Consider the following 18,919-nt stretch of genomic DNA (forward strand, 5'->3'; position numbering starts at 1 on the left):
TCTAACTATTATGCATATATGAAAATACAATGAGATCTGTGACTATCATGCATACATGAAAATGCAGACAAAAAAAAAAAAAAACCACCAGAATACAACTGTTAGCAACACAAACTGATTATCATTACCTTCAAGGGGAACGGCGAACCTAGCACCGCATAAATCACCAGAAAACTTTCCATCATGATCCAAAGAGTGTTCACACGTGAAATGTACAAGCGAAGCTATCCTCAGAAGCGATGCACAACTGAGGCCCAAAGAACGTACAGCAAGTGGACAACCTACGCCCGCACATTTCACGCAGACCCAAGGACAAAGTAATGGTATGCCACACACCTCCAAATAACTAATTATTCTATCTTTTTCGTATCAGTAATGATTCTTTTAAATAATGTTTAGTAAATCTTTTATACTTTCTAGTTTTCTTCACTTCTGGTACAATTTTTATCAATCAAACTGACAAAGAACCGTAAAAATAGCAACATATGAAGTTGCCAATAACGTTAAATTAAGTGATCTTTTGCATCCCAGATAGTAATAGTGTGTGTGTGTGTATATATATATATATATATATATATATATATATATATATATATATATATATATATATATATATCATATTCATACTTTGTCGCTGTCTCTCTCGTTAGCGAGTTAGCGCAAGGAAACAGACGAAAGAATGGCCCAACCCACCCACATTCACATGTGTATATACGCCCACACACGCACATATACATACCTATACATTTTAATGTATACATACACAGACAAATACATATATACACAGGTATATATTCACACTTGCTGCCCTCAGCCATTCCCGTCGCCACCCCACCACGCATGAAATGGCACCCCACTCTCCCCGCACGTGCGAGGTAGCGCTAGGAAGACAACAAAGACCACATTCGTTCACACTGTCTTTAGCTGTCTCTCATTCTCCTCACATCACCACTACTTGTTACTACCTCCCCATTAGCCCCCTTCACTGATGTCCCCATTTGTTGTCTTACGCACTTTATTTACCTCCTTCCAAAACATCTTTTTGTTTTCCCTAAAATTTAATGATACTCTCTCATCACAACTCTCATTTGCCCTCTTTTTCACCTCTTCCACCTTTCTCTTGACTTCCTGCCTCTTTCTTTTATACATCTCTCAGTCATTTGCACAATTTCCCTGCAAAAATCGTCTAAATGCCTCTCTCTCCTCTTCCACTAATAATCTGAGCATAAGAAAGATCATGAGAGGCAAGTGATTTGGGAGCAGCTGAGTGAGTGTGTTAGCAGTTTTGATGCACGAAACCGGGTTAGAGTGATGGGTAATTTGAATGCAAAGGTGAGTACTGTGGCAGTTGAGGGAATAACTGGTGTACATGGGGTGTTCAGTGGTGTAAATGAAAATGGTGAAGAGCTTGTAGATTTGTGTGCTGAAAAAGGACTGGTGATTGGGAATTCCTGGTTTAAAAAAAAGATTTACATAAGTATACGTATATAAGTAGGAGAGATGGCCAGAGAGCGTTATTGGATTACGTGTTAATTGATAAGCGCGTGAGAGACTTTTGGATGTTAATGTGCTGAGGTGCAACTGGAGGGATGTCTGATCATTATCTTGTGAAGGCGGAGGTTAAGATTTGTAGAGGTTTTCAGAAAAGAAGAGAGAATGTTGGGGTGAAGTGAGTGGTGAGAGTAAGTGAGCTTGGGAAGGAGACTTGCGTGAAGTACCAGGAGAGACTGAGCGCAAAATGGAAAAAGGTGAGAGCAAATGACGTAAGGGGAGTGGGGAAGGAATGGGATGTATTTAGGGAAGCAGTGATGGCTTGTGCAAAAGATGCTTTTGGCATGAGAAACGTGGGAGGTGAGCAGATTATATATATATATATATATATATATATATATATATATATATATATATATATATATATATATATATATATATACAAAATTATCCCTGGGGATAGGGGAGAAAGAATACTTCCCACGTATTCCCTGCGTGTCGTAGAAGGCGACTAAAAGGGAAGGGAGCGGGGGGCTGGAAATCCTCCCCTCTGGGTTTTTTTTTTTTTCTAATTTTCCAAAAGAAGGAACAGAGAAGGGGGCCAGGTGAGGGTATTCCCTCAAAGGCCCAGTCCTCTGTTCTTAACGCTACCTCGCTATCGCGGGAAATGGCGAATAGTATGAAAAAAAAATATATATAGACAAAATACATATACAGTGCTAAAACTACAAGAACTAAACAACCGACCTCCCAACTCAGTCTTAAACTCCAATCCACTGAAACATACATTAGAAACCACACTCCCTAGACAAACATGAATCACATTCTCCCGCTTACGTTCTGCACATCACTGCAAACACCGTTTCAACATATCCAAAAACCCTTCATGCCTACGATGCAACTCTCATAAAGAAGACACCGAGCACCTAATACTCCGGTGCCCTACACTCTGAACGTACACGCACACACAACACAGCACTTTATGACCTGTGGTCCAGACAGGTGGATGTGGCCACAGTGCTGAAGGAGCCTCAGAAGAAGGGACTCCTAAGGGAGGAAGGTTCTGGGAGCGTTGATGAATGTGTGAAAGGCGAAAAAATTATCTCGGAGAGCAAAAATGGGTATGTTTGAAAGAATAGTTGTTTCAACAATTCCATATGGTTGTGAGGCATGGGTCATAAATAGGGTTGTGCGGAAGAAGGTGGATCAGTTGGAAATGATACGTTTGAGGACATTATGTGGTGTGAAGTGGTTTGATCGAGTAAGGAAAGGGTAAAAGAGATGTGTGGTAATAAAGTGTGAGAGAGAGCAGAATAGGCTGTGTTGAAATGGTTTGGACACATGGAAAGAATGAGAGGAAAGATTGACAAAGAGGATATGTGTCAGAGGTGAAGGGAACAAGGAGAAGCGGGTGATCAAATTGGAGGTGGAAGGATGGAGTGAAAAAGATTCTAAGCGATCGGGGCCTGAACATGCAGAAGGGTGAAAGGCGTGCAAGGAACAGAGTGAACTGGAACGATGTGGTATACCGGGGTCGACGTGATGTCAAAGGATTGAACCACGGCATGTGAAGCGTCTGGTGTAAACCATGGAAAGGTCAGTGAGGTCTGTGTGGAAAGAGAGCTGTGGTTTCTTTGCATTTCACATGACAGCTAGAGACTGAGTGTGAACGGATGTGGCCTTTTTGTCTGTTCCTGGCGCTTCCTCGCTGGAGAGAGAGAGAGAGAGAGAGAGAGGGGGGATGCTATTTCATGTATGTCGGGATGGCGACGAAATGGATGAAAGCAGTATATTTACATGTGTATATATGTATATGTCTGTGTATATAGGAGAATTTTCTGGTGAGTTCCTGATTAAGATATTCTTTATTGTATTATTGTTACTAAAGGCAACATTTACGTTAAAGGATTTAAGCAACATGGGAAGTAAAGTAAAATTATTAGTAAAAGGGTCCAACTCTATTAAATGATTCTTTGCTAACTTAAGGGATTTATCAATGAAAGATCTAGGGTACTTTAACTTAGATCCAACAGAATATATCTTTATTGATAAATCCCTTCATATAAATCAATACTACCCATTACTCACCTTTCTCCATATACCCTCTCTAAAGACACAATCATCCAACCCTAAATGAATCCTACTCTCCTCCCTGCATCCTCCCCATCAACATCAACACTGCCCATCCTTTAATCCTCCCAACAGTTCATATCGTTTATTACTCAACCGTACCACAAATATCCAATCATAGACCAAAATGTCTACATTGGAAATTGGGTGAGTCGACCAAATATATCGATGAAGCTGAAGCAAAGCTACTTAAACAACTTTCAGCTCTTGTCTTGAGTATGACTCACAAAATGAAGGAAAACATCTCATTGATATGAGGAAAATCAAAATTCAAGGACAATTTGAAGAAGTGTGTATGAGGGTGCGCTGTCGTATCTGATGACATAAAGCATTAAAAATTGTTGCTATATTTTCTAAAAGTCAAGAATGAAAAAAAAAAGTAAGGCATTAACATCATATCGTGAAGGGGAAACAATGTAGATCCTACACAACACATACTACGAACTGGCCAATCAATGCATTTCCCCCCAAGGCATCCAGTTAACTATGGGGTAAGTGGATCGCCTCTAAATTTATGTGATTTTCCGCTTTAAACTAATTTACAGTCAACTCAGAGAATGATTTCATGTTTTCAATATTGTACCACACTTCGGGTGAATTTTAGCGATTATGTGTTTCTCAGTTTTGGCAACAATAGTTGGACAAGAAGCGTCCAATAAATTGGTTGGAACTGCAAGGTGATGCTGAGTCTCTTCTCTAAATCAACAAGGAATTGTCACTCCGTGTGAGTGAAAAAAAAAAGACATCAGGGATAATTAGTGTAACGGTAAGGGAACTTGTGATGCTCACTGGTAAATACACAACATTCCGCAAGAACGTAAAATCTGAACGCATCCTGATGAAAAGTAGTTGGGTTACAGACCGCAGTAGGACATCAGCACTCTCTACGTCGTATACATGCAAATGTAGTCGGTAATACAGTTATTAGGTGTGGTCGTCAGTCATACGTTCAGTATATTTTAGCCATGTGACTGACCTTCACGTACCACTACCTGGTACACCCTATGAATACTACAAAACACTTCCCATAATCAGTGGTAGCTTTACCTCTTTTACATTAAGGTAGGAAATTACTTTTGTCTCCTTTTCTTAAAACACAAATTTTTTCGTAGTTTTTCCTGGCCAAACAAGGGGGCAAACAAACTGCGTTTCACGGTATAACATTTACGTTTGTTTTTCTGGACAAGTTTCGCTATCCATCAATGTGAAATGATATGTTACGCATACCCTGCTTTCTTTTGTAGCTCAGTCACCATCTAGAAAAAAAAGGATTAACAAATAACATAATGACACACAGCAGCATAGAATGACATACATACACAATAGATTCTTATATCACAAAGTCACATTAGACAAAAACACTCAAGAACTCACATTAAACACATTCTCATCATTTAGTGTGTACGCACGTTCATGCAAGTAAAAGTCAGCATTAAGCTAAAGCACACATTGCGCGCGTACACTTACGTACAGAGAGAATCAATTACAAAGCTAGCTTGGGGCTTAAATGTGCGTTAGGACAACCACAACTCTCGGTAGGATGCTGAAGTACTCATCAATTCATACCACCACATAAAGTTACCAGACCTTACTGTGGATAATACCTAAGAACTAAACTGAGGTGGTGGCAGTGGGAGTAACAGATGATGGAAGAAAAAGCAGCTGGGATGGTGGCAGAGGTGGTAATGTTAAGTAGTGGTGACCACAGAGGTGACAGACAGGATGGTACACTGTGGCAAAGTGGATGGCACATGTGGTTGCAAGTTTGGTAATGGTGGAAGTGGTGAAAGTACTGGTGGTGGAGGCAAGAGATTGTAAGGGGGGGGGGGGGTAGCAGCGATGGGACAAAGGGTGGAGATTGTGGTGATGTAAAGAGGGGTGGCAGAGATTGTGAAAGAAGTGCTTGCAGGTAACTTCAAGATCAATAGGAACCTGCCTTGACTCAAGGGGAACAAACGTGGAGAGTCTTAATGAAATCTATCCACAAGTGAAGTTGTGCAAAAAAAAAAAAAAAAATAGTTCAAATATGCAGCAGTGACCCTAATCTTTGACCTCAAAATCAAAACGGAGCTTCCGTGCCCCAATACACACACGTCGTCGTAATGAAATTCGTCCAATGGAATTGAGGATTTGCCTCCCCCCCTAAAAAAAAGTGGCAGTATCCTTGACCTCTGCCCCTTTTCACTTCAGTATCAATAGGGACCTTTCCAGTCCTAAGGTAAACATGCACACTAAGTCCACAGCAGAGACATAAAAAACATCTCTAAGATCAGCCCAAACTGCAGCAGTGAACCTGATCTTTGATCCCAATATCAATAGCATTTACCTCCCCCCCCCCCTTGTCAATGTCGTGTAAAATTTAGGTTAGGGTGACCTACTTTTGGAGGAAAGCCCAAGAGCTCTCGTACAAAGTTACATAACCGTGCATCGACTACTGTAGCTGAGGAATGGACGTGGACCTAAAACCAGTCTTTGAAGCGTAAAATGTAGGTCTGTGCGACCTACATTAGGTGGGATGATGAAGAACTCATTATTATGCGTTGTAAATGAAGTTTCATGAATAGACACAAAGAAAGTGTGGCTAAGCTCAACTCGGACAATTATATTAAACAATGACGCGTGAAATGTAGGTCTGGAAGAGCTAATTCTTGTGAGACGTTAAAGTAATAATCAGGATGCATCTATTTGATTACATTGACAGTACATAAAAAAAAAAGTTGTCAAAATAGACCCAGACAAATTTAGACGCGGAAACGTACGCGTAAGCAAAGAATACAAGGTCCTCCTCTAGTTCATACATACGAGCTAAAACGCGCATACGTACAGTCAGGCATGGTATTTCCATGTGGCAAGGGTCCTGACACAAAATCTGCAGGAATTACTGTGGCTTCGGAGAAATGAACATGAAAACATGACCTTGCGAAGGAGGGTGCCCATCCCCCCCCCCCCCGCCCTTTGGAAAAAAATCTGATGGCCAAACATTCACTGAGTTAAAGGTAACACATCCATAAAACACACCTGTAGAAATATAACGAATAGATTTTTCGGGTAATTTGATGTGAATGTTCGTATACAACCTTGGTAATAAACGATAATGGTTATGTTCATTCAACAAGAGAATTTCATTTCCAAAAGGGGAACTTATGCCCCCACTGGCTGTTCCCGTATATTTTTTTCTTTACACAAGTGATTTTACGAATATATTTTGATAGTGCTGGAAGCTTACTTCTCCAGCCTTTTGTGTACAGCTATATTTTTTTAGTTATCGTTCTAACGTTGCGAGCTGTTGATTACAATGGACCACCAACAAAAAGAGCATTAAAATCATGATTTTCTTGGACAGGAGCTAATATCTAGACACAGGAAGTGTTCTCTTCGAAAACCACAAATACCCGAGCACTGGGGTGGGGAAATAATCAGACGCAGGTTTCCGACACGGGAGTTACCCTGAACCACCACGCAGCCTTGAATGCCTTGTGGATTCCCAGTTTGTTTTCCTTTATTTTCTTGATGCGTTCTCTGTACGTGTACACAGCAACAGTCCTTACAAGGCACAGGCTGGTCAGGATACTCTTCTGTAACCTATCCAAACATATTTCATGATCAGGCTTTCCGGATTTTTTTTTCAGCTTCCTGACAACCCTACACTAGTGTTCACAGCTCAGGCCTACATTTAAACCGACCACATGTCTATACAACAGATGTGAACACTTTGGTCCTGTACAATAAGCTTAGCCTACCTGCTTTTGCTTTTCACTTGATATTCTGGTCTTCCATGTCGTCACGTTCAGTAAGGCTGAATTCAACTGAGGAACAAATAATTGCAGCGCAAGATTATGGTGTGAGTAAACTTAACGGTAAGGAAATCTTGACCGTACATTTATGTAATCTTTTTTTAATCACCACTTCACCTATGTTGGTTGTGCTGACAGCAAAATTAGCTATGATGTTACATCAACAATGATAAATACAAATTACTGTTCCTAAGCTACAGCATGCCTAGTAATAAAAGTGTGAATAACGCAGTAGTAGATTGTAACGACAAACGAATCAGTAAACATTATACAAACGCGGACAGCCTTGTCTCAAGGTCATTTCCGTGCTCCTACCAACAGCTGCTCATCCTGATCCACTATGTCGTGGATATTGCCATAACGGCGTTACCATACTCGTCACTTACGCCTTTTAACCTTCGGAAGTTTCATATGGAAAGTAAATTCTTATATAAACGTGATAAGACACTCGTTTACATCATTCAGTTTCTGTATCTGATAAAACCTCTCACAAAAACACGACGGTACGGGAATTCTTACCTGATGGTAACGAAATGGCAATACTTTTGTAAGGTATCATATTCAGTTGGTTGGTTTTCTTTCCTGAATCTGAACGAATCATTGATGTCATCTTATAAATAACTTCTGTTATCAAGATAAGGAAGTTCGATTAGTTTTAACCATTGGAAAGCAGACTAAAACCATTGGAAGGCAGACATTTTAATAATCCACAACTTTTTAAAAACACAACAGAACCCACATTGATGAACTTTATTTCGAACACGATCAAAGTAGGATAACATACATCGTTTGAAGAACAAATTGAACATTCTAACTGTAGACAGTTATGGCATTTTAATAACGTACATAAAGTCTGAGGAACTTACTCAAACCACCGCCACATCAAATAATATGTATTTACATACATTTAAGGCAAAACTACAATAGTGCGCATCACACCTCAACAGACTTCTCAGTCCCCATAAGTGTGTAACTCCGTTCCCGAATAGAAGGCGAAACAACAAAAATATACAATCAGACAACCAAAATTCCACACAAATAAACACAGTAGCCATCCACTAGGTAGGTACAACCGCCTGATTAGTGAGGGTTAATAAAACGGTAGCTCACTGATCCAACACTACAGCAGCTGTTATATCCCCTTCTTGGCCAAAGTTACAATCATTTCTTACTGCCTCACACACATTTGCGTTGTTAACATTCACTCGTAAATTTTACTGTTCGCCAAGCCCTAGCCCAACCTGGTGGCATTATCTCTGCATCGGTATAGTTTATGGGCTTAAGCATCACGTGTAGAGCTGTTTCTTCCAAGTGTGCATTACATGGTTACACACTCGAACACTGGGGGCCTCACAATTGTAAACCCCCTTCTAAGACATAAGCATGGAGATCAAACGCACAGAAATCAATTGTAAACTCCCCCTTCTATGACATAAACATTAGATCAAACGCACAGAAATCACATGCACATTAAATCTTCAACAAGTACACGCAATTGTAAAGAGAAACGAAACAGTAGGAAATTCAAGTTCCTTGAATGTGTACTAACCATTTTGTATTAATCTGTATCAGACGTCACTAAGGTTACAGGTGTGGATTATGCTTACGTATCATAAAACCCGGAGCAAATAATACATTTTTGTTGTAATAGTACCTACGACAAACTATTGCCGTGATTAATAAGGCAAGCGCGCAGCTTTTCATGTGTGGCGGGGTGGCGACAAGAATGGATGAAGGCATCAAGTATGAATACGTATATATATATATATATATATATATATATATATATATATAATATATATACGTTGAAATGTATAGGTATGTATATGTGCGTGTGTGGGCGTTTATGTACATGTGTATGTGGGTGGGTTGGGCCATTCTTTCCTGTTTCCTTGCGCTGCCTCGCAACGCGGAAGACAGCGACTAAGTATAATGAAATCATATATATATATATATATATATATATATATATATATATATATATTATCCCAAGCGATATGGCAAGGACAAAATATGCCCAATCATGGCCATCTAACATGAAAGGAGAACGGGTGCGAAAAAGAATGAGGCATTAACAGGAACTCCTCAGATGCTTAGATACCCACTTCTTAAAGGTAAAATGGTTATTGGAAAAGGGGAAGATGAAAGAAAGTGTCCCGTAGCCTCGCCGTTCAAGGGAGGAAGGGAGCATAATGGTAAACCGCATCTGGTTGTTCTCTTCAAGGAAACTGAAAAGTATCAGCCAGACGTGAATGACGGTTCCAAACCTTGATGGCAACGGCAAATGCAGACACCACCAGAACAGTGGCCAAAATAACTGCTGTGTTAGAAGGTTAACAGGATCATAGCAGTCTGTGAAGGATGGTTGAAGAGTGGTGGTGCCTGAAGAAATAATAAGGGAGTTTTTCATTTTACCTGACTGATAAAGAGATGCATGAACAACTTCAAATATGCAAGTACTCCAGCCTGACGTAAGACCCTCATAGATATGATGCAGAAACTCACAAGAGAAATAATTAAGGCACATATACAACACCTCCAGCATTTGGGAAACATTTCGTAATGCTGATTATCTGGTGCTTTCAAAGTAAAGAGGAGGATATGGTTATGCCCAAAATGATTTTGTTCTTGATGGGATTAACTGTGTTCTGAAATTTAGAGGGAAATGAAAGACATTTAGCACAAAAAATAGCAGAAATTGCATTTTAGCACAATGTGGCCAAGTTTCTGCCTCCTTATTCTGAGGTATTACACAGGTCTTAAAAGATGTGTTCAGTATGAGAAACAGAATGAGTATTAAAATAATGGGAATAAAACTTCACTGAAGTGTAGTATGTGGAATCAGCATAAGAGTGAACAAGGTTCTTGTTGAAAAGATTTATGGAGAAAAGAAAAAAAGAAAAGACTAAGCAAGAAGATAGAATCCTGTGGGATGTGGGACACCATTACTGACAGAACAAGAGGGGAAACTTTTCCATTCACTACTGCATTGGACTAACTAGAAGGAAGCCATTTCCTGCTTAACAGAGCTTTTTTTCTCAGCTGACACACACCTTGCTTTATTATATCAATAGTGGATTCATCTGGTATAGTTTTTTTAGTCATTCATTAAGATTTTTTCTTATATGAATGTTTCTGTAATCATCTCAAGCAGGATTCTTGTTTTACTTGACAGTACTTTACATAACCTTTCCACCTTTCTCAAAGGACTTTTACTAATCATCTCTTGGTGTTTTCTATGGTATTATTGCAGATTTAATTTGTTTCCTTCATGGTGCAATGCTTTTAGCTTGAGCACATAGATTTTGTTACCCTTAATCTGTTATCAAGCGTACATTATGTATATTTTTGTTCTTTCTAGGCTGTAGAGATCCAATTATTTTAGTCTAATGATAATTCTTATGATCCAGTCCCTTGATTTTGCTTGTGAAATGTTTCTAGATTCTTTCAAACAAGTTAATTTCTTGCCTTGATGGTAACCATTCAAAACAGCAATATTCAAGTTTACTTTTTATAAGGATATTTAATGAGCTTGGCGGTATGAACCTCCTCCGGTATCAGTCTTATTCCATATCTCATGAACTTACAGTACTTATTGTATAGTTTTTAATTATTGTATTTATGTTTAGGTGAATTACGAAAATTTGGGGAAGTGGAATATTTTAGATATGTGGGGGTTGGCATGGCAATGAACTGAAGTATCAAAGGGTGGGAGAGGGTATGAAAATCTTGGAAACATTAAAGAATGTGCTTAAAGAAAAGTCAGTAGCTGAGAAGGCAAAAATGTATATGTCTAAAGGTAAAGTACTCCTAACAATGTAGTATGGTTGTGAGGAAAGAGTCAGAGATGAGAAAGTGCAGTGGGGGGGATGGATGTATTGAAAATTAAATGTTTGAGGGCAGTATGTGGTGTGAGGTGGCTTTATCAAGTAATTAAAGAGTAAGAGAGAGGTGTGGCAATAAGAAAAGCATGTCAAGAAAGAAGAGGGTGTGCAGAAATGGTTAGGATATATGAAGAAAATGAGTGAGAAGAGGTTGACAAAGAGGATATATGTGTTAGAAGTGGAGGAAACAAAGAGAAGGGGAAGACAAAATTGGGGATGGAAGGATGGAGTTAAAAGGATTTTAAGTCTCTGGGGTCTGAACATGCAGGAGGATGAAAGGCATGCATGGGATCAAGTGAATTGGAGCACTGTAGTATACAGGGGCCAACATGTCAATGGACTGAACTATGGTATGTGAAGTAGCCAAGGGAAACCATGGAAAATCCATGAGGCGAGTGAATCCACGTAAGCGAGTGAATGAGGCCTTTTCTTTATGTTCTTAGTGTTACCTCACTAATGTGGGATATGGCAAACAAGAATGAAAAAGAAAAAAATTACTTTTTTCATACAGAGTTTGTGTAAGTTTCAGCACCACAAACAAACCAGTTTCTCCTCAGTTGAATTGACTTCCATCACTAATATAGACTTCACAGGAAATCCAACCAGGCTTTCTTAAGCTGGAGCTGATAAATCCTCAAATAATGTGTACAAGAGGAGTAAAAAAATATCATATATTTTTCTTTCAAATATCTGCAGCAACAGCCTGAGATTAACCTGAGCTGTGGGGGTGGAAGACCCCAGAGGACTTCACCAAGTATGCAGCAAAGATGGTAGTTTCTTGATAATTACAATAACTTTCCTTCTGCAAGGCAAAACAATTAATGATGAAATAATAAAGTACAAAAAAAGTAAATGTATGTCTTATTTTTTCTTTGAACATAAGAATACAATTTTGAGTAGTCATTCAGGAGGGTGAGATGCAAGCATTGGAAAAAATGAATTGATTACATGTCGTATATGAGAATGAAGCACTGTCACTGGACTGAGCCAAAGCACAAGAAACTGTCATTATATACAATGGAGTAGTTTGGTGCTTAGCTGTGGATGACAGGCAATAGTTTCAGCAAATTATATATGATGGCCAGAAAGTGGATGTGTGTAAGTGAGGTCATTTTTTTTCTTAACACTATCACACTCAAGTATATAAACATATAAAAATATGTGGTTATTTACATGCTGCTTATATTCATTTTTCATTTTTTTACATTTTGCTGATGCAAAATAAGCATAAGGCAGTAATAATTCACTTTTTTTGCACCATCTTATCAAAGCTAAGTTATTCTCTGAAGAATAACTCCACAGAATGATTGATCTGATACTTCAAATGAGAAATCTGAGAAGGCAAAATAATTTCCACAACAAATTAGTGCACTATACCTCATCCAGTGGTTTCAAGTGATCCCCTCAAAGCCCAGAGGTATTTGAAGATCAAGAAAACCTTGGGTTGTTAGAAAATGAATATCACAGAAATATGGCAATCTAACCATGTGAAACCAAACTCAACATATTCAAGGATTGTCCATCCTAGCATATATTAGATTAGTTTTATTTGTTAGAGTTATATTGCAAGAATGTTTCTTGCCCTATTTAGGTGGAAAGAAGACTACAACAGCATGAAAGACCTTAAGGAATCACTGAAAATGCTGAGGAAAATATTCCTTGGATAGGGATGCTCACAAACTTCCTCTTGAATTAAAATTAGGGATGTAAAATATTGTGGTCCTGAGTTTCTACATTTAATCAAAAGGAAATTGATGCTTTGTACACACAGACTTACCAGACATGCATGACATTTAGATGGTTGAATTTGTCTTTTTGTTGCTGTATAATTGCTCCACAGTGACTTTGTAAGGTGCATATGGGTGATACTCAAAACAGGCAAAAGAACATCCAAAGTATATTCACAGCTGACAGGAACAAGTTGGAAGCAAATCACATAAAATGAAACAAAGTTAACACAAGGCAATAAAAATTCCATTGTATATGCTTTACTTCTTTTGCATCAACAAAATGTCAGAAGCAAAGCCAAAATGAATACAATTATATACATTCTAGTCCCAAATCCAGCAATATAGGGCTGAAAAGCTGCCAAATTATGAATTTTTCTGAATTATGGACAAATACATTGCTATGGGGACCTGAGAATAGACCAAAATAAAATAAAACTTGAACTATGGTTTTATCCTTAAACCAATTTAAAGAAACTGTCTACTGTATATAAGTTTAAAACATTTTAATAACTGTTATTTACTACAGTCCTTAGCAAAATTCTTCATCATTTCCAATTCAAAATGTACAAAGCGGAAAGATGTAAAAGTAGGCAATTACATTGTAGAAAACTTTAAGCGCTTAACACTTGTATACATGCTTATCATGGTTGACCAATCTTGCTCCATTCACTGCACTTGGCAATTCAAAACTTGGCATACTATAGACTGGCAACATATAGATGGTCGGGTAGCACTCAGATAATAAAGCAAAAAAAATCTCTAAAAAAAGAGTACCATATCACTGAGTACTAGTATTCACAAGTGCCTAAGTAGGGGAGGTGCTGAAATTTATATTACTAACTATAGAAATTAAAGTGTAATCACAATATAAACATAAAGTCATGCAGCAGAAGCACTTTAGGACCTGTAAAATAAAGTTCCAATTAAACATCAATTCACATGCAGGGAACATTGGAAGAAAACAAAGTAACACAAGTACTATATCCAATGACTTCTGCTGGACTTAGTCCCCTTTTTCAGTGGATTCGATATCTGTCACAGTATTTTTTCCTTCTTTGGCATATATGTCCATTTCTTGATTACTTAAACAACTTTTCCTCTGTACTTCTAAGGCAATGTCAAAAGTAAAGTCCAGTATAAGTGAACCACAGAAACTACTTTGGAATAAGAGCAATTTTCTTTCACAATATCGGTGTGATGAGAACAGAATAACAGTAGTGGACTAAAATCTCAAAAATTATTTTCTTCTTGCTTGTTTGCTATTTCCTGTGTTAGCAAGGTAGTGCCAGTAAGAGATAAATAGCTTCATTATCTAAACCTCCAATCTAAAGCTGTCATTTACTTTTATTCTTTGATAAAAAGAAGTAAACAGGGCAGGGGGGGGATGGACATCAAAGAAATGTGGGGTTAAAAAAGTTGATGAAATAATATGAAACAACAAAAGCTATGAAGGTCAATTACCAGTTTAGCTATGCAGCAAAACTGACTGAGATTCAGTTCTGCAATGATGGTGTTATGTTTAGTTCTGCAATGATGGTGTTATGTTTAAAAAAGAGAATAAAAGTTGAGATGAATTAATTTGAACATTACATTCTATTTTACTATGTCCACCAAATAAAGCCATAGAGTGTACATAATGAATAACATGGACAATGTGGAGTTAACTGATGTAAAAGTACTTAATACACTTGTAACATACCCAAAGAACCCATGAAAACTTCCTTTAACCTCCCCTAACAGCCAAGATTTAGGGCAGAAATATACTAACATTTCTGCAGGGGACCATTTGGAATGGCTACTTGGGAGGATTTGATATACTATGTTGCAGCATTAAAAGACATGTAAGCACTACTGGTTGGTTCTGCAACAAATTCAATTTAACCATGGCGAAATTCATGCTATAAACCAACTCATGGGGGATGGCAACCCAATCTTTAACTGTCTGGCACAAAGCTATACTTGCAACAATCTCTTCTGCAAAAGTAAACCCAATCTTTAACTGTCTGGTACAAAGCTATACTTGCAACAATCTCTTCTGCAAAAGTAATGAGGAGGGAAGAGGTGCTGCTACTTCCAATAATGGGATTACATGGCTTTGATGCCACATCATGCTATCCCAAACACCAAAGGAGCCTCCATTCTCTAAGGATTCCATACTAATTGCTCCACCATTTTTATTCTATTCTCTACATACAGCACTTCCATTGCATAATAAATCACTTGTATTTCAAAGCTACTTCTATGGTGCACCTACATGCATTTTTACCTTTATGATATCTGAGATATTAAGATAACATGGTAATCCATATAAAGCTTTACACTGGAGTTTTGGTTGCTTGCACATCAAGTTTTTGCTGGTTTCAGATGCTAGAATGAAGCCTTGCTAAAAGTGTCCCATCACTTCAAAATGTTGCGGATCATAACCACACAGGATCCATTTGGGAAATTTTTTGTTTCATAACTTTGTGCATTTCATAATAATATCATGTACATCAGAGAAGTGTGTGTCACCTCATCTAAATTTGACTAGAAACAGAAGAGAAAGTGAGCCACAATGTGCTATACGGTGAATGATACTTGAAATGGATGCTCTTAATGGGATTTCTTTGCTGGTACTCACCTGAATATAGCACTAGTAATACTCATAGTCTGTTTCATTCATTTTCTGTAACAGCACACGTCATTTCTGGGGTGGGCACCTCGAATATGATCATGGATTGATTTTCATTTTGCCACAAAGTATTCACTAGCACCAATTCTACAAGATTATGCTTATTGTTACATCTCTCTATTCATGTATATAAATAGTAGGAAATGTTCATTATCCAAACTTTGACAAAAAAGGCATACATTAGAGCAAATTTTGATAGGTTTTTCACCTATAGATAACCAGCAAAAACTCCTGCTTACACACTAGGCGTATAATAAAGTAATTTGATAAAGCTCCAGCTTCCAATATTTTGAATATTCTGGTTGGCATAGGCTTATAATTTCACATGCAAATTTGCAAGATAAAGGAATTGGTTGACCCTAATCATATCAGAACATACTAAGCAAACTCATTTCTTACCTGAACTTCTACTAACAGTAAGTTGCTATTGTATCTTCCAACTGACATGATCTTCGATTCACTCTTCCAATCTTATAATATCGACATTACTAAGAAATTGTGGGTTACACTACAATAACATAACTATTTGTCCACTTCTGTTTCTGACATTCATTCCACCACAAATTAACAAGTTACTGGGTTCAAATGATGTGTTTACACTAAGAAAACGAGGAATTATGATATGTCGACGAAGCACCATCAAGGTTGGGTCTGGCACCGCACACCACTGGCAATAAGACAACAGCTTTCCGTAATTATGACACAACAAGACCCCAAGTCTTCCTCACGGGCCACAGACGCCAGAAAACGAAAACAAAGACTCGCATTGCTTCAGTTTTGTCAGCCGTGTCTACGCCGTCTGGAGGTCTTTATGCTTACCCTTCACTAGGTACTGCATCCTGCTCTTCAGTTCATAGTCACAGTCTACTCTGGAAATAAGAAATTATCATGTACCCAACAAGTTATCTGGCACAACAGACTCCAATCAATAGATCTCTCAATGGCAGTTTCCTGATAGCAGACGACACGATTTCAAAACAGAAGAGCATCACAATCTAGAATAATAAAGAATTATAAAATACTTTTGGGATTTCTTTATATTTATATACAATTCGATTGCTTTTATAGAAAAAGCGCGAATTTAAATATAGATGATTGAATTGTTCCAAACCTGCGGCCTGTATGAACTGTCAAAAGATAAGAGGAGCGAGCTCTTATCAGAAATTATTTTTCAACATTATCAGAATGCTAGAAGAAACACCAATATTCTGTAATGGTAAGAAAGTAGTGTTCAGCGTATAAGCATGTATATCTTATAAACACCTAAGGAAGGGAACTTTATATACTAGAGTGAGAATCAGAGAAAGCACCATCCCAATATTTACGGGAGGTCACAGAGCGTTCTACTTTCATTGTGGAAATCTAGAGCGCACAAATAGTGGTTTTCATTATAATGCTTTTTTTTTTACAGGCTGAAGAGTAGCAAATGATATCTGGGTGTAATTATCTAAAATATTACCGTGCTGCAGACTGATATGCACCTTATATAGTGGATGGGTACATCCCGAGTGCCTCGAGGGTTGTTCGCTACTCGTACGTTTCCAGTCGTCGTCATGGCAACGCGGTCGTTCCTTGAGTAGTTGCTTCTGAACCTGGACTTTTTACGAGAGGTCGATCTTTTGTTTAAGTGGATGATTATGACCTGCGAGGAAGATATAAAAAATTCTCCAACCAAATGATATCTATGATGCTGATCATATTCAAGAATTTGCTACATAATCTGATTGACACAGATCATAGTTCCTGAATACGACGCAGGCAAGTGAAAGGGGAGATTGGATTACTGGCTTCAAACAACGCAGAAATCTAGTGATTCAACCTTTAGCGAGTGTTCTTTTGATGAGTTGGAGTGTTTTGGTTTATAGAACTGGGGGAGGAATAAGGATACACGAGTGAACAGAACATAAACAGCGCTTTATTCGGGTAATATACATATGAGGTAAGAAGCCAGGGCAGTGAAAAAGGTATAGTATGAAACGTGCGGCGTCAGGTTTCAACAGGAGAACTGCTGCCGAAGGTTGTTGGTGACCAAAAGGCTCCCTAAGTCCTTGTCATGGCAAGAGACGACAAGGTGCTAGCCAGTGAACTTGTGTCTGGAAGGAGAAGCTATTCCCAAAAGAACTTGAGACGTTGTTGACTGTGCCGCTGTAAGATTACCTCCCACCCTATGCTGTTGCACTGAGGTTAGGTCCATGAAATCGACTTTTTTCACGGACAGTGGAGGGATTTGTGCAAATAGAAGACTAACAACAGGAAGAGGGTTCCCTTCACAAGTGTCTCAGTTATGGAGCGACTCCCATGCTTAGTCACTAGAATAGATTGGCATTTCAACGCTATAAGAGCTATAAAGTTATCCAGGCTGCAGAATCCAGGACAGTGCGTGTAAATTACCTTTTGAATCAGTTCTGTTTGGACGAAAAGGTTCCATTCATTTAAGACTGGCATGTTTTAGCGCGCAGAATGCTATTTATGCTAGGGATGGGGTCCACTTATACAGGGTAGGTGTGCTGGCTTTGGCAGAGTCAGTATAGAGGGTTGTAACTGGGATTATCAGTCTTTAAACAGCCATATGATAGCAGTCTAGGGTCAAATAAGAAGTGTGATGCATCAAGCTCTTTTACATATATAACACGTAGAGATATTGAGAGAGGGGTTGAAACTGGCAGGGAACATGGCAGGATAGATCAACTGGAAGTCATGTAGGTAAGGAAAATGGAAGAGTTAGGCAGCTAGTGGTCGCTTCCCGGAAGCAGGGGTCACCTCACAGGTAGAGGCAGAGAACAAGGTAGAGGGTAAATGGCAGGATAGCTCAGCTAGTGTACGTTAGAAACGGGACAAGTAGGGGAAAATGCAGAATATGGAGGCCGGAGATCACTTCACAAATAGAAGTAAGCTCTATGTGCCAATACCACTCAGCGGCCTGTAGTCCATGTACCACCTCATGCACCTGTCAGGATTCTCCCATCGCACCTTGGTTGACAAATTCCTTATTTCTTCAATAATCATGCATTGCACGAGCAACTACTTAATTGGACAGTTACTAGAGGTGTGGATGTGATATTTTAAGAGGCTGGTGCATGCATCAGGCGGGGCTTTGGCCAATTCGAAGTGAACCTTCTCACAACGAGTGACCATCGTTGTCTTCTCCAGGCCCAGCCGGCAATATTTGACCTGCACTTTGGGAGCCGCACTGTCCAGGGCTTTGATGAAGAAGTCATG

At 38.7% G+C, this 18,919-nt stretch overlaps 1 protein-coding gene across 6 annotated transcripts in view; it reads right to left on the reverse strand.

Annotated features, from left to right (window-relative positions):
• Nucleotides 1-16,668, reverse strand: part of LOC139753664 (ankyrin repeat and IBR domain-containing protein 1-like) — a 147,385-nt gene extending 130,717 nt beyond the window's left edge. For 3 of the 6 annotated variants that reach the window (XM_071670307.1, XM_071670310.1, XM_071670311.1), the window contains exon 1: nucleotides 16,100-16,240. The gene's annotated coding sequence lies outside the window, so the exon portion shown is untranslated. Of the gene's footprint in view, nucleotides 1-128; nucleotides 264-16,099; nucleotides 16,241-16,519 lie in introns of those variants that run through there. The other 3 variants (XM_071670308.1, XM_071670309.1, XM_071670312.1) reach the window with 3 other exon arrangements.
• Between the last annotated feature and the right edge of the window lie 2,251 nt (nucleotides 16,669-18,919).

Source organism: Panulirus ornatus, chromosome 15 (genome assembly GCF_036320965.1).
Source record: "Panulirus ornatus isolate Po-2019 chromosome 15, ASM3632096v1, whole genome shotgun sequence".
NCBI classification, from domain to species: domain Eukaryota; kingdom Metazoa; phylum Arthropoda; class Malacostraca; order Decapoda; family Palinuridae; genus Panulirus; species Panulirus ornatus.